The following is a 24,414-nucleotide window of genomic DNA, read 5'->3' on the forward strand; positions in this document are numbered from 1 at the left end:
AAAGGTCAGGGCCCTCTAGAGGGAGAAGTGGAGGTAATTGTTTCAAAATACCTTCCCGAGACATACTTTAGTCTGTAGATTCATCCCTGAAAGTTTCATTTTTCCTAACCTAAATGCTTTCTGAGATAGTAAGAAGTCAATTAACTAGAATTTTACCAAACTCTCAAATACAAAAATAATAATAACTCCCAATACTTCGGCTCAGCATCTAGAATTCTTTATCAACAAAAAAAAAAAAAAAAACACATAAACTAGCGCAAACAAATCATAAATAACGCTACAAAAAGCAGAAGCAAAAAGGAAAACCTACATTTGAACAAACTAGCTTTTGAAAAATGCAATTTTGAGGTATTTTAATACAAAATGCCTTTTTGGGTATTTTGATGAAAAAAACGCACTTTTTTTATATTTTCATTGAAAAAAATTACCCACAAGATTTAAAAAAAAATTAATTTGCAACTGTACTCCCTACATTTTTTTTGAATTGACGCCATTGGGCCAAATAATATGCAAGATATGTTTTCTTACCTATGCGAAACTCAACAACTTCCTTACGTTCAGATAACGACTGAGCTTCTTACTTTGTTAAAGACTATAAATAAACTGGCTCTCAACCCTTTTTCAGAGGGTTGAAATGGGGTTCATTACACCAGAGATTTAAAAATTAGCAGAGGTGTAAATCTCCCTAGAGACCGATTTCCTAGAAAAAAGATGCAATTGTGCCAAAGCCTACAGTGTGTCAATTGAGTTTTATAGAGGACTATCTGAAATTATGCAGTGAAGCTTTGGTTCCATCGAACCGTGTTTTTATTTTCAACTGAAAAGCTCTGTTCTAGTAGGCAAGAAGGAAGACACCAGTTTCAAACCGAAGTTGGACTAGAATTGAAAACTGCATAAGATTTGCGACGGTTTTCTGACCCTGTCACCAAAAAATTGAGCCTTCCCCTTTGATCACTTCTAAGCAGTGATATTAGAAAGTTTGCCTGCCACAGGAAAATGTAACTGTAGCAACTGTTGAAGCAGTATTTTTCAACGGTGATCAATAGTCCTTTATGAGTTGAAGTAATAAAAAAAGGTTTTTTCAACTGAAAGTAAGGACCAACATCAAAACTTCAAACGAACAGAAATTATTTCGTATATGAAAGGGGTAACTCCCTTCTTAATAGCCCATTCTTCACGCAAATTTTTTACTGCTTTAAAAAGATTCTTATTTTAATTAAACGGTCATTGTGTTTCAGAAGTCATTTTTAAATAATTGGGACAAAATTCCAAAGTTTTGGGCAGAGTGGGGTAGTGGGCAGGGGGCAGCCCCTTTGATATACAAATTTCTGTTCGTTTTATGTTTAATGTCACTCCTTAGTTTCAGTTGGAGAGAAGATTTTTTTTTATTTAGTTTCTGATTTTTTTTTTTTCAAATAATGTCTGAAAATCTCCTTCCCTCCGTGTAAATTTTCTCCTGGAGAATCACCTGGGAAACTTTTCTCCCCAAGGAAAACGCTCCCCGAGAAAAATCCCCCATGCTCTTTTATTTCGATAATAAGCAAAAACGCCACGAAAGAGGTTACCTCTTCATTGTAAACTACAAAGCAAGTCTAAACCGAACTAACCATCTAAAACGAGTAAGTAAGGAATCAAGATTCAACATGAAGTTTTAATGTTGCTACTTGCTTCCAGCTGAAAAAACTTGTTTTTCTATTTAATGATAGGCCGCACAATAAAGCTGCCTAAGTAAAAAACGATATGAGAACAATGTATTACTTCTGTTTTTTGGTTATACCAGAGCACTTCGTATGGAAGGAATTGTCATAAAAAACTTTGAAAGGCGCTCATTTGATTGGAACCCCTTATGGCAAGGGTTGTAATTTATGTCCTAGTGGGAAATAAGCTCTTTATAGAAAGGGTGATCATATAAATTTCAAAGGGGGCTGATTGGTTTGGCTATCAGGAGTTCTGTTGCCTTTTCTAATATCAAAAGTGATTGGAGGGTAACCAGCTCCCCATCCTTCATTATTTCCCCAACTACATATAATCAAAGTTTTCAGATAATCATTTTGTTCAGCGAAAGTTGAAAGGTCCAGTAATTATGTCTTTGAAGATTACAACTACCCCCCCTCCCCCCACAGTCCTCAGGGAAAAGGTTGTCAATTGTTTCATTGGCATATATAAGGTTTTTATGGAAAGAGTGGTCGCATACATATTGAGGGGGCTCATTAGATTGGAAATTGAGTTATATTGCATTTTTGAATAGTCAAAACTAATAGGAGGGCAACCAGTCCACCCCCTGCTGTTGCCCGTCATTTCCCCAAGCACGTCCAATAAAAATTTTGAGATAATTATATTGAAAATCATGTTTGAAAGATCCTATAATTATATCTTTGGAGATCGCAGTCCCGTGATAGCTCTCAGGGCAAGGGCTATAAGTTATACTAGTTACCTATTGTTAACATTTAAGATTTTCATTGAATGGGTGTTCGTATAAACTTCAAATGCGGGTCATTCAAATGGATATCAGAAGTCTCAGTATCCTTTTTACCCTTTTTAAGAGTCAAAAGGGATAGGAGGGTAAGTAGCCTCCCCCCGCGCATATCCTTTTCACCTAGTATATCCGATGGAAATTTTTGATAGACATTTTGTCCAAACGAGTCTAAAGATCATATAAAAAGGCATTTGGAGTTAAAATACCCCCTCAAAACCTGGGAGCAAAGGTTGTAAGTTATGCTCTGAAGACATACCAGGTTTTTATAGAACGGGTGGTTGTATAAACTTTGGAGAGGGCTCTCCTCCTTTGCAAAGATTGAAAATTAGATGTTATAGTGCTCTTTTTAAAAGTCAAAAGGGACGACAACAAGCGCCTCTCCTTCTTCTAACGACCATTATTTTCCAAAACAAATACACAATCAAAATTTTGAGATGTCTATTTTCTTCAGCATTCTTTAAACATCCTGTAATGATGCTTTGGGGACCTCAATTTCCTCACAGTCCCCAGAACAAGGTATGTAAGTTAGGCACTTCGTTCACTGTTTACATATAGTAAATGATATTGATAAAGGTATGGTTGTTAAACATTTACTTTCCAAAAAGACAAAGGTGTTCATGTGAGCCTTTCAGAGAAGGTTGAGTATTGAAATAAATCAAAAGACGTTATATGTACACGGGCTGTCAAAAGAGAGTAACTCAGGAATGACTGAGCATATTCATTTGGAACTTTCAATCAATGATAAGGGAGAAGATCAATTGACCAAAAGTGATATTTGTACGCTGCTACTACTACTACAACTACCACAACTACTACTGCTTCCACTAGTACGGCTACATCCGCAGTACTAAATTCAAAATATTGGAGGGCAATTTGAACTAAACCAAAATACACTATGTGTATGCAAATTGTCAAAAGAGCGTATCATAGCCATTGCAATAGCCCTGCCTAAGAAAAGAGCGATATGGGCATAATGTATTATTCATTTTTTCTTTTCGTTTTTTAAACCAGGGAACTTCGTATAGAAAGAATTGTCTTAGAAAATAAAATGTACTATTACTAAAAAATTACTAAATAGTACATTTCGCCCACATAACGCTTCGCTTAGGTAGTGCAATTACGCTGCTTGAGGTCTTTGGACTATTATTTGAAAAAATGGCTGTCTCACGATTTCAGTCAGATGCATTTCGTTTATGTAAATGGCTATCTCAAGATTGGAGTCAGATACATTTTGGGAAAAAACGACCTGTGTGGGGGAGGGTGGGGGAAGAAGCTTCACTCCAACTATTTTGACTCTTAAAAAGGCACTAGAACATCTGATTACCAATTGAATGAGCCCCCTCCAAGGTTTATACGACCAACCTTTTTATAAAAACCTTATATACCCCAGGGTATAAATTAGAACCTTTGTCCTGAGGGCTCTGGAGGGGTGTCATCCTTCAGTACATAATTTCTAGACCTTTCAACTATGGTGAAAAAAGATGGATATCTCATAACACATTAAGTCCAAATCGCTCTTTACTTAGGCAGTGCTATTGCACTACCTATCATACGCTCTATTCATTATGTGAATGCAAATAGGGTTTTTCGATTTAGTTCAAATTTACCCTAAAAATTTTAAATATAATATTGTGGTTGTAGCAGTAGTAATAGCGTAGTTCACACAACAACCCAAATTGATATATGTGTTTTGATTTAGTTCAATACTCTTCTCAACCCTCTCTGAAAGACTCCCCTGAATGCCCTTTGTCTTTTTGGAAAGATAAGGTCAAACATGTGTACCCTTCTTAATAGCACATACTATATAAACAGTGAATTACCTAACTTGCAGCCTTTTTTCTAGGGGATGTGAGGTGCTTGACGTCCCCAAAGTCACAATTACAGGATCTTTCATCAATGTCGAAGAAAATCGACATCTCAAAATTTTGATTGGATTTTTTTTTGGAAAATGATTGCCGTGGGAGGGGAGGGGGCTGGTTGCCCTAAAGTTGCTTTTATCTCTTAAAATGAGCACTATAGCTTTCAGTTTCTAATCAAATGAACCCTATCCACAGTTTATACGACCACTCATTCCATAAAAACCTGATATGCCATGAGAACATAACTTACAACCCTTGGCCCCTGGTTTTGAGCGGATATTTCAACCCCGAAGACCTTTTTGTGTCATCTTTAGACTATTTTGAATAAAGTAGGAATCTCAAAATTTCTGTTGGATACATTTGGAAAAAAAAGACGTCGAGTGGGGCTAGTTGCCCTCCTATCACTTTTAACTTTTAAAAGGACACTACGATTTCTGGTTTCCAATTGAATGTTGGAATTCCAAAGTTCACTCTTTTAATAAAAACTTTAAATATTAACAATGGGCAACTAGCACAACTTATAGCCCTTTGTCCTGAGGACCGTCGACGGGAATGGAGGGTTGTCATCCCCAAAGACATAATACTAGTCTTTTGAAATATGATTTTCAAAATGACTATCTCAAAATTTTGATTGGATGTGTTTGGGGAAATGAGGGCCGAAGGGGGGAAGGATCCCTTGCAATCACTTTCAACTATTCAAAAGGGCACTAGAACTTTCAATTTCCAATCCAAGGAGCCCCTTCGAAGTTTGTGTGACCACTCTTTCCATAAAACCTTATATGATCAGGGGTATAACTTACAACCCTTGGCTGAGGGCTCTGGGGGGAAGGGGGTTAATCTTCAAAGACATAGTTACTGGACCTTTCAACTGTGCTGAAAAAAATGGATTTATCCAATTTTTGAGATTGGATATATTTGGGGAACTGACGAACATGGGGGTGGTAGTTACCCTGCAATCTCTTTCGACTACTAGAAGGAGCAATATAACTTACAATTTCAAATTGAATCAGGCCCTTTTGAAGTTTTTACGGCAATTCCTTATATACGAAGTGTCCTTGTCTATTACAGTCTATTACTTTATAATTTGAGTCAAGAATTGAAGGGAAATTTACCATAAAGAGGGTCGGCTGGGGAAGGGGTAGTCCTCCACATTAAGGAATTAATTTGTATTCGTATTAATTTTCATTTTGCTCCTTACTACCAGTCAATTTTTTTTTAATTGAATGTTATGCTATCATGCTTCTTTTCCCTATTATGCTATACAGTAATGTTGCCTCTGGAAATGCATTTGTTGTATGGGCTGGTAACTATCCCTAAAGGCGATAAGTATCAAAACCCAAGATAAGCAGTATTTTCTGAAGTGGTTGATAGTGCAACGAATCTTGCAATTAAAAGTCCTAGGGATTCGAGATTCCTTTGCGTTTTTTTTTTGCACCAATTCACAAAATTGTTACGGGGGGGATTTTTTGTTAATTCCGTAATTGAAGATACGAATAAAGGTATTTTCAAAATATACGAAGGAGGGGGACATGGCCATTTCAAAGATTTTTGTTCGGGGAGGGGGGACACAAAAAAACTTTGCAAAACACATGAAGAATTTGTTATTTTTTGCGAGTCGGAAAAATTTTTAGGAGGAATCTCCAAATCCGATACCGACCCCCTAAATGTTGCCTAGGGGATATAGTTTTTTCGATTTTCAACGAAAAACTTGCATCTTCCATAATATAGCGGGAGAGTTGCCCTCTTCTCTCTTGGTCGATGCTCTTGTTGGAATATGTTATATGAATTGAACCTCTACGCTTTTCTTGTGTACAGATCTTTTAAATTTTATATTCAGAATCGTAAACAGTACCTGGCCCATGACAGACTTCGGAAGTCGATGCATTAATTAGGCCTTTGTCATTTGATTTTTGTGTCATAAAGTAAATATCCAAATAAGAATCCAGGCTCTTCCTCATAAGGTATGCATGGAACATAATAAAAAAAAAAACAAAAAAAACTTGAGTTATTACTTGGCTGGAGATTAAAATTTTTAAAATGTTTTGTCTAAGATAAATCATCAAAGAAAGTTATTGGACGGATAAGATTTATAGGCTGAATGGTTGGCTGGTATTTCTGAATAATGTGCAACTTCTGAGCTTAAGCAATTCTGAAAAATAGTCGTAATTTTGGAAGGGATTGCATAGAAAGTTTTCTCATTGATTAAATTTTTGTTTTACTTACAGGTGGGGCTGTATCCAGGATTTTTTTTTCAGGAGAAGGAAGGTTACAAAAGGATTTTTTTCGGGTGGTTTTACAAAAAATTCTTAAAAAAAACACATAAAAAAAATTGTTTATCTTCATTTTTGTTATGTTTTTACCAGTCACACCAATATATTTCTTCTTTTTTTTGGGGGGGGGGGTCAAACCTCCTCTCCCAATACGTCTTAAATTTCTTTAAGACTTTATCTCTTCCCCCCCCCCTATAAAATCTGGTTTAAAATACAAAACTCCACATTTTTGCAGTTGGGAGCTCGAACCCATTACAGTAGTGATCTCTGAGACAATTAGTTTGATGTTGTGATTTGCATTATAATACCTTGACGTTTGGGACGTCCCCTCCCCCTTCTCAGGAATCACGGATATTTTCTCAGGTTCATAGCTTTTGATTGGTAATATTAAACTTGATGAGTTATATATTTTGAATCAAAATAAAAAGCCTATTCTTTTTATATGTTTTTTTTTCAAATTCTGTTTTTTAGAGTTTCGGTTACTATTGGGCCGAGTCAATCCTTACGTACAGCTCTTTACTCCAAACTGTTTGAACTAGAGACGAAAATAACCATGAAGCATCCAACATGATTAAGTGACCAATTCAAAGAGTGGTCACGGGAGGGGGGAAGTTAAACGAGCAAGTATGAAATATTGATTCAAGCTATGGTTAATATTTGTATGGGGGGAGGGGCATTGAATTTTTAGAAAAGTAAACAAAATAAAAGTTTGTATTCTGAAAACAAATGGAACTATCGATAAAAGTGCTCTAAAATTTTGAGAGGTGTTGTTTGGGCCTGGAGACAGGCCCAGCTAAGGAAAACTGATTAGAGATGGAAATTAAGTTCGTCTAGGAGAAAAATAACAATAGCCATCTAGCTTTACTTAACAGGGACATAATCTTAAAACAACCAATTTTTCTGGTTTAATGGGGATCTTACGTTGGAAGATCTTTCCCAGGAGGAATTTTTCGAGGGGGAGTAGAAATTTTCCATGGAGGGATTCTGGATTTCCCAGAGCTATTAAAAAAACTATCGAGATTTTTCAAATATTTGAAAAAAGCTGTTTGGTGTTTGCTTTACTTAGAACGTAGACAACAAAACAAGTTGCCTGGACCAAATATTATATTAGTATATTTTTTTTCATTAGCCTAGGTACTGTATATCAAGCCCTTGGGGGCTAATTGAGGGTGGAGGGGTGGGAGAGCAGTGGTGTTATCGTTAACGGTACGTGTACAATAGCCAGCTCCAACAAGAAATCCCTTCAGAAGGGGTGAGGGGGGCAAGTTCAGCCAGGACTAGGGTTTTGACAATATCAAGCGAGAGAAATTTTTACTTTCATCTGTTGATTCATTTTGTTACTGTTCTTGTTTCCTATACGAATCTATCAAAGGCAGATTTAGTGCAAAATCTTGGAGGGGAAGAAGGCAATGTGACAAAGGTGCTAGTAATTAACCAAATTAAAAAGTTTATATACAAAAAGAGAGAAAAAACTAAAAAACAGAATGAGTGTGACAGGAAAACCTTGATGGCACAGTCCTCTTTGGGTCCCTTGGAGATGCTCCCTAACTTTCTATTTCTGGTGCATATTTATAATGCACTGTTTTTGCACCACAGAGGAGAAATCGTTTTTATCAAATATTCAATGATTTCACAATTTTAGTCCATATGGACTGATTTCCCAGAGCAGGTTATCCCAGAAGAACATGGATCGCAAGTGCTAGACGGCAGTGGCTACTATTCACAAATTGTAGAAGAAGGTAAAAATATTTTTCAAAGTCTATAAGAGGATTAGTGCTGTTGTTTTACTTCTTTTTTAATGAGAAAACCAAAGAACGACATTTTTTGAGGAAAATAAAAAAACAGATATTTTCCAGAATCAAGAGAGGGCAAAAGTTTATTTAGAGGGGGGGGCAAATCAAACCCTACCCTTCCCCCTTGATTGACACTTGAACACGTGACAAAGACAATTTGTTTTGCCAAGCCATCAATTAGCATACCTAGTGAGGTAGTACCCTAAATACCTCGTCAAACGTTGTACTGCAAACTTTTTTAGCATGCTGAGAATTAACCTTTTAGCATTAATCTTCTACGATTAAAAGTGTCAAGAAACTTAGGCATGATACGTGAGCTAAGGTATATTTTTCCTGGATGTATTTTAAAGCTTCTTTATAATTATCTCATACAGCCGCAAATTAATAACTGTTCTATTGTTTGGACTAGTAGTTTCCTATCCCTATTAAGACCACTTTCTCTTATCAAACAGTTCGTGGTAACGAACTGTAGTAAGGAGCGACCCGGCTCAATAGTAACCAAAACTCTAAAAAATGGAATTTTGATACCAATAGCTATATCAAAAGAATCGCATTTTAATGCTGGTTATAAATATATAAGTTTCATCAAGTTTAGTCTTACCCATCAAAAGTTACGAGCCTGAGAAAATTTGCGTTATTTTAGAAAATAGGGGGAAACACCCCCTAAAAGTCATAGAATCTTAACGAAAATCACACCATCAGATTCAACGTATCAGAAAACCCTATTGTAGAAGTTTCAAGCTCCTATCTACAAAAATGTGGAATTTTGCATTTTTTGCCAGAAGGCAGATCACGGATGCGTGTTTATTTGTTTTTTTGTTTTTTTGTTTTTTTGTTTTTTTTTTGTTTTTTTTCCCCCAGGGGTGATCGTATCGACCCAGTTGTCCTAGAATGTTGCAAGAGGGCTCATTCTAACGGAAATGAAAAGTTCTAGTGCCCTTTTTAAGTGACCAAAAAAATTGGAGGGCACCTAGGCCCCCTCCCACGCTAATTATTTTCCCAAAGTCAACGGATCAAAATTCTGAGATAGCCATTTTATTCAACGTAGTCGAAAAACCTTATAACTATGTCTTTGGGGACGACTTACTCCCCCACAGTCCCCGTGGGAGGGGCAACAAGTTACAAACTTTGACCTGTGCTTACATATAGTAATGGTTATTGGGAAGTATACAGGCGTTTTCAGGAGGATTTTTTTTGGTTGGGGGGAGGGGTTGAGAAGAGGGGGATATGCTGGGGGAACTTTCCATCGAGAATTTGTCATGGGAAAAGAAAACTTCCATGAAGGGAGAGCAGGATTTACTAGCATTATTTAAAAAAAAAAAAAAAAAATAAATGTGAAAAAGCTTTTTCAGCTGGAAGCAAGGAACAGCAATAAAACTTAAAACAAACAGAAATTATTACCCATATAAGGGGCTCACCTCCTTATGATACCTAGCTCTTTACGCTAAAGTATTTTTAGTAATTTCAACTATTTATTCTACGGCTTTTGTGATTCAGGGGTCATTCTTAATGAATTGGGATAAAATTTAAGCTTTAGTGTAAAGAGCGAGGTACTGACGATGGGGCGAATCCCCTCATATATGAAATAAAAACATGAGAATACAAAAGTTCTTTACGTAAGCTAATTTATAAGCTACGTAAATCTTTTACCAATAAAAAGATTCGTAAAAAATTAAAAGTTCTATTTTCCTTTTTAATTAACCAAAAAATCGGAGGGCAACTAGGCTTCGCCCCCACTCTTTTTTTCTCAAAATCATTCGATCAAAATTATGAGAAAGCCATTTAGCCCCCCCCCCCCAAAAAAAAAATATTCAAATTTCGTTTTGATTATTCCTCTGCGGAGAGCCAAAATCAAAACATGCATTGATTCAAAAACGTTCAGAAATTAAATACAAAAAAACATGTTTTTCATCTTTCATATACGAAGTAATTTCTGTGCGTTTTAAGTTTTGATGTCACTCCTTACTTTCAGTTGAAAAAATATGTTTTTTTGTGTTTAATTCATGAAAAGGCCCGTCAGTTAGTTTCAGATACGAATAGTACGTCAACAAATTCTCTTCTTAGGTTCTGTTTCCTATCTTGTGCTATTTTTATTCTTATATATCTTCATGGTCTACTTCCCTTTTGTTTTTTGAACTTGTTACAACCCCGAGTGTGTCAATCTTCGTGGTACTCGTAACTCTGAAGTTTTATTGGTTGTTAGAACTCCAACCAAGAGGTCAAATTCTAGCCCTACATATGCATGTAGTAGGGTTTGGAACTCCCTGCTGAAGAACATCAATCTTTTGAAGATTCCTTTGGTGTCTTAAAAAGATTGATGAAAAGTCATTTGGGTTAATTTTTTTTCTTATTCTTCTTTTTTTTATAAGTAATAAAAGTACCATACATTTGCCAGTTTAGTTGAGTGTAAGTAACTGAAAAAAGGTTTAATATAACTATTCGCATTTTCTTTTTTTTTGGTATTTTTTTTTCCTCTCCGTGTTTATTTCCCTTGTCTAGTATTATGAATCTTGATAGATATGATTATAATGTTTTCCCTACGTTCACAGGTCATGGAGCCTTTTGTAGGGATGTTAAAAGAGATACAATTATTGATTATTTGATATAAATAAAGTTGAAATTGAAGCTATGCATAAGTTCGATGGGGTATTGGCTTCTTGGTGTTTCTTCTTCTTTTTCTTCCTTTTAATGTGTTCCCTTAAAACTTTTCGATAACTAAATACAAGACATATTTCAGATTTTAAAAATGTTTAGAAAAGGCAATGACCTAATACAATATGTCAGACTTGACGTTTTTTTAATGTCTTGCAAATGTAAATGAATGCAACTACCATAGCATTTTATTAGCAAAACTATGTTAATCTGGAAGCAATGGTGAACATAAAACATAAATATGAAGACAAAAACCGCTGATCTCAGGCCAAATTGCTCTGATTTTTAAAACTAAAAATGATTTTTTAATGATTTTTTTTAAGTCACATTTGGCCCCAAGACAGATATTCTATCGTAGCCATTCCTAACAGTAAACCTTTATGTAGATATTCTTGGAATTGAAAAATGGCAACAGATGAACAAATTTTATTTAATTCAAAATACTTGTCGGTTATTTGAAACACACCTAAGAAGTAAAGTAAGGTAAATCGTATTGAAATATAAAAAAAACATGATGATAAAATAGCACTTTAGAAAAAAAAATTATGGAAACCCAACCTAACCTAACCCCTAACCAAAACTATATGTTAAATATTTAGTTAAAATATAGCCACATCGTAGATTTTCTCATTCAAAACAAGCATATGATAACCAATTCCAGAGGGGCAAAATGGTTATTGTTAGATATTACACTGCGTAACTCTTGAATCCGTTTCGAATAACTGACAAGTACCAAATACGGCGCTGTTTATATACAGCGGTCGTCCATTGTCGACCAACACAGCGGAGTATATCGAAAATGCATTACAAATGTATTCAAAGATACTTTGATCGTCCAGATTCCTACTGATTTTACCCTCGAGAACGGCTTGATACTCTTTTTGCAACTGCCTCAACAGTATGTAACTATTAGATACACCTTTAAGCAAGGCATCAACGATAGTTTGTCCGCACATGAGTAGTTTATAATTGTTATATTCAAATCCCTGATTGATTTCAAAAATATCATCAGGCTCTCTGTCCCCCTCCTACCATATTCCTCAAATAGCATAGGCCTACGTTTGACATAAGCTCGTTTCAAACCTATTCATGTCCTTTCTCCCCTTTCAGGCAGTTTTGTTTTAGGTTGAGTCCCAGTTGAACTTCACTGAAGTAAAGATACTGGGACTGTTTGAAAAAATTTCCATTTTAGTTTTATTGGTCGTTTGCTATTGTAAGCTTTTCTTCTTTTATATGTTTATGGTTTTTTGAGGACGGCCTTGGGAAATAGGGCCAAGATATTCATTCAAATTGGATTTCCACTGTCTTATGGAAAGAATTCCCTATTGTTCTTCCTGTTTTTGATGTTTGTGGTGGAATACAAGCATCGTAGTTTTCTTATTGAGACAAAGCTAATTTTTTCTCAGACGGCTGACCGGTTTTTCTCAAACAGAGCAAACTTCTTGAGTGTTGTTGGGCAAGCACAAAAGTACGAATAATTCTCAAACGTCTAAAAATAAAAATGAAGATTTCGACTGCTTTGGCTTTCCATGCCTTTGAATACCTAAATCATTTAGTTTAAATTGACAAACCAACTTCAATTTCCACGATAAATGGCTTAAAACAACCTTTAAGGGAGGCAACTGAAATTTAAAAATAAATATATGAATACTTAGGTATAAAAGAGATAATAAGGAATTTTTATCAACCCTATGTTTTATAATTTAATGCAACGAGAATAAACTAGAATTCTTCTTTTTATCAAACAGTTCGTGGTACGAACTGTGAGTAAGGAGCGACTCGGCCCAAACGTAATCAAAGCTGTAAAAAAGGGAATTTTGATAAGAATTGATAGAACAAAAGCATTGGCTTCAATGCTGAATCCATATAACCAAAAATTTGTTAACTTTAATGTTGCCCATCAAAAGGCCAAAACTTTGAGAAAATTTGCCTTATTTTCAGAAAAGAGAAAAGTTCAAATGATCTTAATGAACACAACACCGTTAGATTCAGCTTATGAACATATTATGAACATATATGAACATATTAGATTCATTAGATGTCAGAGAACACTCCTATATTAGTCTCAAGTTCATAGCTACAAAGGAAATTTTGTGTTATTTGCCAGAACAAAGATTATGGATCCGAGTTGAATTTTGCCCAGGGATGATCGTATAAAACCAATGGTTCTGGATTGTCGGAATAGGGCTTGTTCGAACAAACACCGAAAGTTCTAGGCCCTGTTTTTAGTGACCAAAGAGATTGGAGGGAGACTAGCCTCCACCCAACCTCCTTTTCCCCCGAAGTCATCTGATAAAAATTTGGAAGAGCCATTCGATTAAGAATTGTAGAAATATCCAATACCTATGTCTATGGGAATGACAAGACACCCCACAGTCCATAGAAGTTTGTTTTATGCGATGGGGGAAGGATATTCCACAGAAAGAATTTCGGAAAACAAAGTTTTCAAGGGAATTTTGCAGGCAAATTTTACACTGAGATGGGGATTCCGCAGCAGGATTTTAAAAAGGTCAGATATTGAGTATAAAAGTTTTTTCAGACACTAAATTTTTTCAATACTTTTAGAATGTTCTTATTAAAATGCAGCAGCTTTTTTTTTATTCCGGAGTAGCTCTTAAAGAATTGGGACAAAACTTCAAAATCAAACAATTCGTGGTAACTAACTGTAGTAAGGAGCGACCCGGCTCAATAGTAACCAAAACTCTAAAAAATGAAATTTTGATACCAATAGTTACATCAAAAGAATCGCATTTTAATGCTGATTTTAAATATATAAGTTTCATCAAGATCAATTATACCCATCAAAAGTTAGGAGCCTGTGAAAATTTGCCTAATTTCAGAAAATAGGGGGAAACGCTCCCTAAAAGTCATACAATCACAATACATACAAAATCACACGATCATATTCAGCGTATCAGAGAACCTTGTTGTAGAAGTTTCAAGCTCCTTTCTACAAAAATGTGGAATTTCACATTTTTTGCCAGAAGACAGATCACGGATGCGTGTTTATTTGTTTTTTGTTGTTTTTTTTTTCAAGTGGGATCGTATTGACTGAGTGGTCCTAGAATGTCGCAAGAGGGCTCATTTTAACGGAAATTAAAAGTTCTAGTGCCCTTTTTAAGTGACCAAAAAAATTGAAGGGCACCTAGGCCCCCTCCCACGCTCATTTTTTCCCAAAAGTCACCGGATCAAAATTCTGAGATAGCCATTTTATTCACCATAGTCGAAAAACCTAATAACTATGTCTTTTTAAGAACGACTTACTCACCCACAGTCCCCGTGGGAGGGGCTGCAAGTTACAAACTTTGACCTGTGTTTACATATAGTAATAGTTACTGGGAAGTGTAAAGACTTTTTCCGTTTTTTTTTGTTTAGGGGGGAGATTTGAGGGGGGGGGGTTACGTGGGAGGATATTTCCATTGAAAAACTTGTCATGGGGAAGAAAATTTCAATGAAGGAGGCGCAGGGTTTTCTTGAATTATTTGAAAAAACAATGAAAAAATAAATATGAAAAGTTTTTTCCACTGAAAGTAAGGAGCAGCATTAAAACTTAAAACGAACAAAAATTATTACGCATATGAGGGGTTTACCTCCTCGTTATACCTCACTCTTTACGCTAAAGTATTTTCAGTAATTTCAACTATTTATTCTACGACATTTGTGATTCAGAGGTCAGTTTTAAGGAATTGGGACAAAATTTTAGCTTTAGGGTAAAGAGCGAGGTATCGACGATGGTTGAGCCCCCTCAAAACATTGAATATTAAAGTTTGTTACGTAAATTAATTCGTAAGCTACGTATATTTTTTACCAACGAAAACGTTTGTAAAAAATTAGAAGTTCTAGTTGCTTTTTTAAGTAATCAAAATATTGAAGGGCAACTAGGCCTCCTCCCTCGCTCCTTTTTTCTCAAAATCTTCCGATTAATTGCAATTCATCATCTATTTACAAATGATGCTTCTTGAGTATACAGGTCTTCGTGCTGACCCGGCAGCAGATGGGATTAAACCCTGGGCCAGATATCTTCAGACAAAAATCAACCCACTGTTCCATCTTTCACATTTCTTCCTGTTCCTATCTATACTTAAACTTCTTTAGATCATTTTCTAGGTTTTCATTATAACGAATTCTTAAATAAATATCAAAAGAATTATCTAGAAATACTTAAAGAAATTTTCAACTAATTTTGGAGGTTTGGGAAATGTTGTTGCAGCGCCATTTATTTTGAATTGTGTTTCTAATTGAGTGGATTTTTTTTTTAAATTAAGCCACATGGTAAAGATGAATTCTATAATTGTTTAGTTCATTCAGTTTTTTTGCAATGTGTTAATATTTGTGATTTGGTAAAATTTATTATATTTAGTTTACCTATTGTTGCTAAAAAGAGGGATATATTAACAGGATATGCTTGTTTTGGTGCTACTTTGTTGTTTTACATTTGCTGTTTTTTTTCTTTCATAGGCATGTATTTTGGGGGCGATACCTGACACGGGGATGCCATGGATATTCTGTGGTAGCCACAACACTTGGCTGGGTAGAGAATTTAAAGTGGCGAAACCCTATATAGGCCAGTGTATTCTCCTGATGAGCCCTTGTGTTCGGTTGTTGCCTCTGAATTATTTGTCTTTATTATTTTTTCTATTGTTTGGTAAATGACGACTTATACTTATTGACGACATGACTGCATGTCCACGGATTATTCTTTATGGTTGATTGTGTATGGCTATGCTGTTTGACCTATGTGATTGTATGGATGAGTAGGGTTAAGGCCTCATTCAAGTGCTGGTCTATATTAGTCACTAATTTAGGAAAACAGTCTTCCTTTTCTCCTTCTGTCTCTCCTTTTTTTTTTCTTTTTTTGTGTGTGTGTGTTTGTGCTGTTGCATTGGTGATTTCTCTTTTCATGATATATATATATATATATATATATATATTATATATATATATATATATATATTATATATATATATATATATATATATATATATATATATATATATATATATATATATATATTAATTAATATGCAAATTTCGTATTAATTATTTATGTGCTGAAAGCCAAGATCAAAACATGCATTAATTCAAAAACGTCCAGAAATTAAATTAAAAAAAACAAGTTTTTTTAAATGAAAGTAAGGAGCAACATTAAAACTTAAAACGAACAGGAATTACTAAGTATATGAAAGGGGCTTTTCCTCCTCAACGCCCCGCTCTTTACGCTAAAGTTTCTTACTGTTTCAAAAATAGAGTTAAGAGAAAGAGTCAAACTTTAGCATAAAGAGCGGGGCGTTGAGGAGGAAAAGCCCCTTTCATATGCTTAGTAATTTCTGTTCATTTTAAGTTTTAATGTTGCTCCTTACTTTCATTTAAAAAAAAACTTGTTTTCTTATTAGTTCAGCGTAAAGATCTAGGGATGAGTAACAGGTAGGCTAGTTCCTCTATTGTCCGATAAGCAATAATTTATGTTCTTTTAAGTATTAATGTCACTCCTTAATTTCTCCAGGAAAAAATTATGCAATTTGAAAACAATACCAACTCGCAGTTTTAAAGCGAATCTGGGTACTTGATAATTATAGCGACCACACCAAAGAAGTTAATTATAGCGACCAAACTCATGAAGTGAAGCTAGAAAACAGAAAACAGAATAATTATAGCTAACATATTTTGTATGCAGACCCGCTATACTTCCCCCAGCCCCCTCCTAATGTGCAAATATATAGCTCAAATTATATATTTCCCCGATATTCTCCCAATGCGGCTTCTTAATTCAACCTGCGTTCCTATAAATTGAATCACTGTGACGAAACAAGAACCGGAAAATAAGTGACAGGTGACAGAATGCATTTGACTTGTATAATTTGGGCTTCGTTTTTGTACATTAGGGGGGAGGGGTAAGTACAGCGGGTCTGCATGAAAAACGGGATTAGCTATAATTATTCTGAATATCATGAAGCAAGAATTATTTTCTAACTTCACGGTCTCCCATCATTTGCGTGGTTGCTACAACTAATGAGAACCCGGTCATTAGACAGACTGCATCAATCGCTAGCAAAAGACTGTTTGCATGATCTAATTTCTGAAAGATCTTTTCACTGCTTCGGCTTTGGTTATTGTTTCTGGCATTTCACTTTACTTTTTTTTCTTTCCTTTTTCGAGTGCTAAGGACGGCTTTGTAATGGTACTTGCAGAAATATGCGCTTTATGACTTTGGAAACCAGCAGCTACATTGTGCCTTTCCATTTTTTTTTATTTCAATCTAAAATTTCTCGAAAGTTTTTACTTTATACTCTATTAGTGCATCTAATAATTGTAGTAGTAGCAGTAGCCCTGAGAGTTTCAACTTAACTCTCTTAGCGTTCCTGATCTATCCTTTGCACAGCCATATTGCGACTACTTTATTATATCTATTTGGTCATTTACCTTCCTTGGAGTCTTGGACCACAATAATATTATAATCCGTGTATTGAGCTATGGTTATCCCCTTCTTGTTATCCAGATTCTAAAAGCCAGAAATGAATCCTTATTACCAACTCAGATCAAAAACTCCGCATTCTGAATATCAAATCACAATGAAAGTAGTAGCCACGGAGACAAGGTGAATTTTGTTAGTTTGAATAAGTCAAAAAGTTCGTGGTAATGGACTATAAGGAACGACCCGGTTCAATAGTAACCAAAACTTAAAAAAAAGGCATTTTGACAACAATGGATATATAAAAAGAACTGGCTTTTTATGATGATTTCAAAAATATAAATCTAATTGAATTTTAGTCTACCCATCAAAAGCTACCAGCCTGAGAAAATTTGCCTGATATGCGAGACAAGGGGGAAAGACCGCTATAAGTCAAATAATTTTAATGAAAATCACATCTTTTTAGCCAGAAGAAAGATCACGGATGCGTGTTTATTTGTTGTTGTTGTTTCTTTGTTTGTTTGTTTTGTTTCTTCTCAGGGATGATGATATCGACCCAGTAGCCCTTAAATATTGGGAGAGGGATTGTCTGAATGAAAATTGAAGTTCTAGTGCTCTTTTTAAGAGACCAAAAAGATTAGAGGGTAAATACACTCCTCCCCCTTTTTCTTAGAATCATCCGATAAAAATTTTGAGATGACCATTTCGTTCAGCATAGTTGAAAGGCCAAATAACTATGGCTCTGGAAATAACACGATCACCAACAGACCCTGGGGAAAGGTCTTTTGGCCAATTTTGGTTAAAAATATTAAAAAAATTTAATAGCTACGTTTTTAAAGATAATTTGACCCCTCGACACCTACGAGGCAAAGGCTAAAAGCTTTGAACTCTGGCTAGTGTTTACATTGTTTATTGGTTATTGGGAAGTATACAAATATTTTTTCGAGGAAATTATTTCCGGTGGGGGAGCGGGTATTTTATACGGGAAGATTTTCACATTGATAGGGTAGTTTCTGGAGGTGAGCTTTCCAAATAAAACTTTACATGGGGGAGGGGATACTTTGCCAAAATTAATATGCAAATTCTATTTTAAGTTTTCATGTAAGTTGAGCCAAATTTAAATCTGCATTAGTTGAAAAACTTTCAGAAAATAATTTTTTTAAATAATTTTTTTGACTAAACGTAAGGAGCAACATTAAAACTTAAAGCGAATAGAAATTATTTCGTATACGAAAGGGACTGTCCCCTCCTCTGAGTAATTCTCCTTACGCTAAAGTTTGACTTTATCCCAACTCTATTTTTTAAACTGTTTCCGTCGAAACACTGGCAACCATGGATTTGGAGTACACGGGTTAAAACAATAGAGGTTCGTTGCCAAATACTTGGGAAATACCCAGACGGTATTTTCCTAGAGTACTAACTGGAGAGGTGGAAACATACTAAGAAAATAATTCTAACATCACACTATACAGAATAGAAATAGTATAACACATTTTGCATTCAGCCTCGCTATACTTTACCCCCAGCAACCCCCCAAGACGATGCGCAAATATATAACCCGAATATATTTTCCAGCTATTCTCGCAGTGCGTCACTCTTGTTTCAACCCGTGTACCCAAAGCCTATATAGACACTGTCTATGTAGGCTGTGAGTGTGCCTGTAAATTGAATCAACTGTGACGAAATAAAAACTGGAAAAATAAGTTATGGTGGCCGAATGCATTTAAAATACATAATTTTGGCTATATTTATACATTAGAGGGGAGGGGCAAAGTATATGCAAAATATGTTAACCATGACTATTCTGCAGGTTATGAAACAACAATTGTTTTCTTAGCATGTTCCTTTCTCTACAGTTAGTTCTCTAGGCCAGTGGTTCTCAAACTGTTGTACGCGCGCCCCTTGGAGGTACGCAAAATTTTTAAGGGGTAAGTGGCCGGCTAACAAAAAAGAAACAACTCTTTACCTCTAGGACTGACAATTTCAATTGGGCCTATATTATAGCCATAGTTTACTTTGTAGCGGTAACTGAGGTGTAGGCTACCTAAAAAAAAAGTTTGGGTATAAAGGGGTACAGTGTCTAAATAAGTTTGAGAACCACTCTTCTAGGGAATGACCCAAGCAATAATTCACGCTAAATATATGGAGGGGGCAGAGCCGGTCCTGGGGTAAAGATAGATAAGATAAGATATTTATTTCAAAAAGATCACTATCACAAAGCCCTCAAAGGGCCGAATTCGGACTTCGGAGTCGACTAACAAAGCAAATAAAGCAAAAAAACACTAATAATAATGAATAACCAAATTATGAGTAAAAAAAAGTCTGTCAAAGTAAACTTGAACAAATACAAGTCAGAAAAAAGGGAAGGGGACAAAAAGTCAGAAAAAAGGGAAGGGGACAAAAAAAATCTAATGATACAGAAAAGAGCAAAAAATAAACATATATATCCACAAATTAAAAGGGACACTAAAAAAAAGTCCAAAAACTCACAAAAAAAGAACGAAGCATAAAACACACGAAAAACACATATGATTAAAGGGAAACTAAACCAAACAGCGGGGAGCAAGCAAATTTAGTGCAACGACTTAAAGCACCTCACATGAAAATAAGGGGGGGGGGGGAGAAACTAGTTGGCTATTTTATTTATTTTTCCTGTGATGAAGGGGACAAAGGTTTTTTCATATCTGGAAGTAACGCAACGAATGGGGGACAAAACTGGGATAGGCTCAGAAACAGCTCGAGGCTGTCGTAATCTGGATGGTGCAACACCATCAGATTCAGCGTATCAGAGAACCCTAATGTAGAAGTTTCAAGCTCCTATCTACAAAAATGTGGAATTTTGTATTGTTTGCCAGAAGACAAATCACGGGTGCGTGTTTATTTGTTTTTTTTCCAGGGGTCATTGTATCGACCAAGTGGTCCTAGAATGTCGCAAGAGGGCTCATTCTAACGGAAATGAAAAGTTATAGTGCCCTTTTTAAGTGACAAAAAATTGGAGGGCATCTAGGCCCCCTCCCACGCTCATTTTTTCCCAAAGTCAACGGATCAAAATTTTGAGATAGCCATTTTGTTCAGCATAGTCGAAAACCATAATAACTATGTCTTTGGGGATGACTTACTCCCCCACAATCCCTGGGGAGGGGCTGCAAGTTACAAACTTTGACCAGTGTTTACATATAGTAATGGTTATTGGGAAGTGTACAGACGTTTTCAGTGGGATTTTATTTTGTTTGGGGATGGGGCTGAGGAGAGGGGCTATTTTGGAGGATCTTTCCTTGGAGGACTCAGTCATGGGGGAAGAAAAATTCAATGAAAAGGGCGCAGGATTCTCTAGCATTACTATAAGAAAACAATGAAAAATAAACATGAAAACGTTTTTTTCAAATGAAAGGAAGAAGTAGCATTGAAACTTAAAACGAACAGAGATTATTACACATGAAAGGGGTTCTAAAAATACTTTAGCATAAAGAGCGAGGTATTTAGGAGGAGATAAATACCTTGCTCTTTATGCTAAAGTATTTTCAGTGATTTCAACTATTTATCCTACGGCCTTTCTGATTCAGGGGTCATTCTTAAAGAATTGGGACAAAACTTACGATTTAGTGTAAAGAGCGAGGTATTAACGAGGGTACAAACCCCCTCGTATACATAATAGAAATATATGGTTATGAAAGTTTGTTACGTAAGTTAATTCTTAAGTTACGTATATTTTTTACTAATAAAAACCTACGTTAAAAATTAAAAGTTCTAGTTGCCTTTTTAAGTAACCGAAAAATTGGAGGGCAACTAGACCCCCTTCTCCACCCCTTATTTCTCAAAATCGTCTGATCAAAACTAAGAGAAAGCCATTTAGCCAAAAAAAGAATTAATATAAAAATTTCATTTTAATAATTTATGTTCGGAGAGCCAAAACTTAACATGCATTAATTCAAAAACGTTCCGAAATTAAATAAAAAAACTAATTTTTTTAGCTGAAAGTAAGGAGCGACATTAAAACTTAAAACGAACAGAAATTACTCCGTATATGAAATGGGTTGTCCCCTCCACAATCCCTCGCTCTTTACGCTAAAGTTTGACTCTTTGCCACAATTCTACTTTTTAAAACAATAAAAAGCTTTAGCGTAAAGAGCGAGGGATTGCGGAGGGGACAACGCATTTCATATACGGAGTAATTACTGTTCGTTTTAAGTTTTAATGTCGCTCCTTACTTTCAGCTAAAAAAATTAGTATTTTCTTTTTATTAATAAGAACGCTCGTAAAAAATTAAAAGTTCTGGTTGCCTTTTTAAGTAATCAAAAAATAGGAGGGTAACTAGTTTGGAAGAGGGAGATGGCCAGAAACCCCTCTGCGCTCGTGCCTGAGCTAGAACAAATTATTCTAACTGGAATTAGGTTAGCTTTATTTCGTATCCATTGCTTTAATTAGATTTTAAGGTCTTCCACCAAGGCCGTATATAGGAGGGTAGTTACGGGGTCTGAACCTGTCGCCGAAATATTTGCCCGACTTATAAAAACGTAGCGAAAATGCATATAAGCAAATTTTCGCTCCGTTTTTAATGCTTTTTTTATTGCACCCCCAGCCTTGAACAAAAATCCTAGATGCACCCTTGCCTCCCAAACTTCATATCCTCGATTAAGTTATAGGATTATGTACATGCATCAACTATATAGGCCATACCTCCATCCAATTTTGATAGAAATCCATACAGACTTAGGTTTATTGCGTTTCCAAAAATCAAGGGCTGGCCTTGGGCCCTGAAATTCAATTTTTTCTTGAGCTTCTGGACTCTTTTATTCAAGCCTTACATCAACAATGGAAGCCTTGAATGTTCAAAAATAAAGTATCAATTATGACAGGGGAGTCCAATACTGCCTCCCCATAAGAAGTGGAGGAGAAGTATACTGTCTAAGTCAATGTCACTAGAGAGACTGTACCTAAAGATAAGCGTCTTTCATAACTGGGTATTAATACACATTCGTAGATATTTCGCAAACTATGAAGACAGACGCGCAAAGAGGGAAAAGGGACCTTCGCCCTCCTGGAGTACTGTATTTTCATATGTTTCCACATAGATTTCATATTGTTCTTACAGTTCTCATTTTTTTTACAATTTCCTCCCTCGAATCATTTTCTTGATACAAAATTGGGTAAGATTCTAGTTAATTGACTTCTTGCTATCTCAGAAAGGGTTTAGGTTAGGAAAATGAAACTTTCAGGGATGAATTTACAGACTAAAGTATGTCCCGGGAAGGTATTTTGAAGAAACTACCTCCACTCCTTCTCCCTCTAGAGGGCCATGACCTTTTCTGCTTAATTGAAGTACAACAAAATTGTTTTCAGCTTCATAACTCTGCTCAATTCCATTTTATAAGTTTTTAAAGATATGCAAATAAATTTCCTAAATTAAAAAAACAAATTGATATGGCTCAAAATTCTACTCAAATAACAGGAATTGAATTTTCAGAACTAAAGGCAGAGAAAAAGCAGCTACTAACTGAAAATTAAGGTAAAATATTGTTTTGTCAAAATTTCTATAGGTATAGACCTGTCATGTAGGCAAATTTCAGGGCCCTCTAGAGGGAGAAAGATTGGAGATGGGTACTTTAAAATACCTTCCCGGGACACACTTTAGCCTGTAGACCCATCCCTGAAAGTTTCATTTTCCTAACCTAAACCCTTTCCGAGATAGCAAGATGTCAATTAACTAGAATTTTACCCAAAATTGGGGCTAGACGCCTCCACAACCTGCACAAATGCAAGATTAATAATTCATTATAAGTCTATGATGTAAACATAAAATACTTTCCTTGGTTAAATCCCCCCTCCAACAAAATAATTATTTCCTGTTTCTCCAAAACAGAAATTCAGCCACGGCTTTGTCATTATGCACTGATGAAAGGTTCTTCCCTAAAGATCAACATACCTTAGATTAAATCATTCAAAAATATAACTTCTACTTTGCAACATTTATAATCAATCCTTAGAGATAAACTAAACTCTAGGCATTCTAAATTAATTGGTATAGAGATTGGTATACCCGGACTAACCCACGCATGACCCGCCCTGAAACTCTGTTGATGGTCGATGGCTGATCATAGCTGGGTGGCGCAGGATCTATCCAAACGGGTGGTATCTATCCAAGCAAGAAAAATCTTAATGATTAAAACTACATAAGGAAAGATGAATACATCTCATGAAAGTGAAGCAGATTGATTGAATCGTTGAATTTGCTACCGCACACTCTTGTGTGTTTTTGGGTCGTAAAAAGATAATGGTTTTTGTCGTTCAAGTGTAGTATCCGATCAGCAAATTGAAGTCAGTTTATGTATTTCTAGTTTTAGAATATTCATTACCAAACATAAATATTGAAAAACACTAAATTAATAATAAAAATGTATTTGTACAAAAGCCAGTGAGGGTTGACAAAACAAACAAAACAGACATAAAAAATCTGATGCAAAATAAACGTATAAAAAAACACTACGGTGCAGTCCTAATCTCAGAAATTTCTCAGAAGCTTGCAAATTACCCTATAATAATTATTTCTCATTATCCTTGTTTAATTTTTCTTATCAATAAGACATTCCCCAAAAGTTCCTTTTGTAAGTGAGGCAAATAAAGGAGACACAAACACATCCTCTGTTCTCCTCCCCAGAAAATTTTTCCCCCACAATTCCAGGCAAAATCCTTCCAGTCGGATCACATAACCAGCTGATAATGAAATGATGATCCAACTCAACATAAATTTTTAAACATGTTCACTTGGTTTACTTAAACTATGCCATCCCAAATGGAAAAAATTTATGTCCTAAATCAGCTAACTGAGCTTTAACTTAGTTTAGCTACATTTTTTTTTTAGTATAGCTAGCCAACATCAATTTTTATCAGCCCGATCTAGTACCACACTCTCATATGGTATTCAGCTGGCGTGTGAGAAAGTCAGGGTCTGGCTTATT

The 24,414-nt window shown here is 35.5% G+C and overlaps 1 protein-coding gene across 1 annotated transcript in view; it reads right to left on the reverse strand.

The window, feature by feature from the left end:
- The window catches only part of LOC136028833 (kinesin-related protein 4-like), a 156,470-nt gene extending 133,062 nt beyond the window's left edge, over positions 1–23,408 (reverse strand). Inside the window, exon 1 of the mRNA XM_065706765.1 lies at positions 23,382–23,408. The gene's annotated coding sequence lies outside the window, so the exon portion shown is untranslated. The remainder of the gene's footprint in view (positions 1–23,381) is intronic.
- Positions 23,409–24,414: the final 1,006 nt, after the last annotated feature.

This window comes from Artemia franciscana, chromosome 7 (assembly GCF_032884065.1).
Source record: "Artemia franciscana chromosome 7, ASM3288406v1, whole genome shotgun sequence".
Classification (NCBI taxonomy): domain Eukaryota; kingdom Metazoa; phylum Arthropoda; class Branchiopoda; order Anostraca; family Artemiidae; genus Artemia; species Artemia franciscana.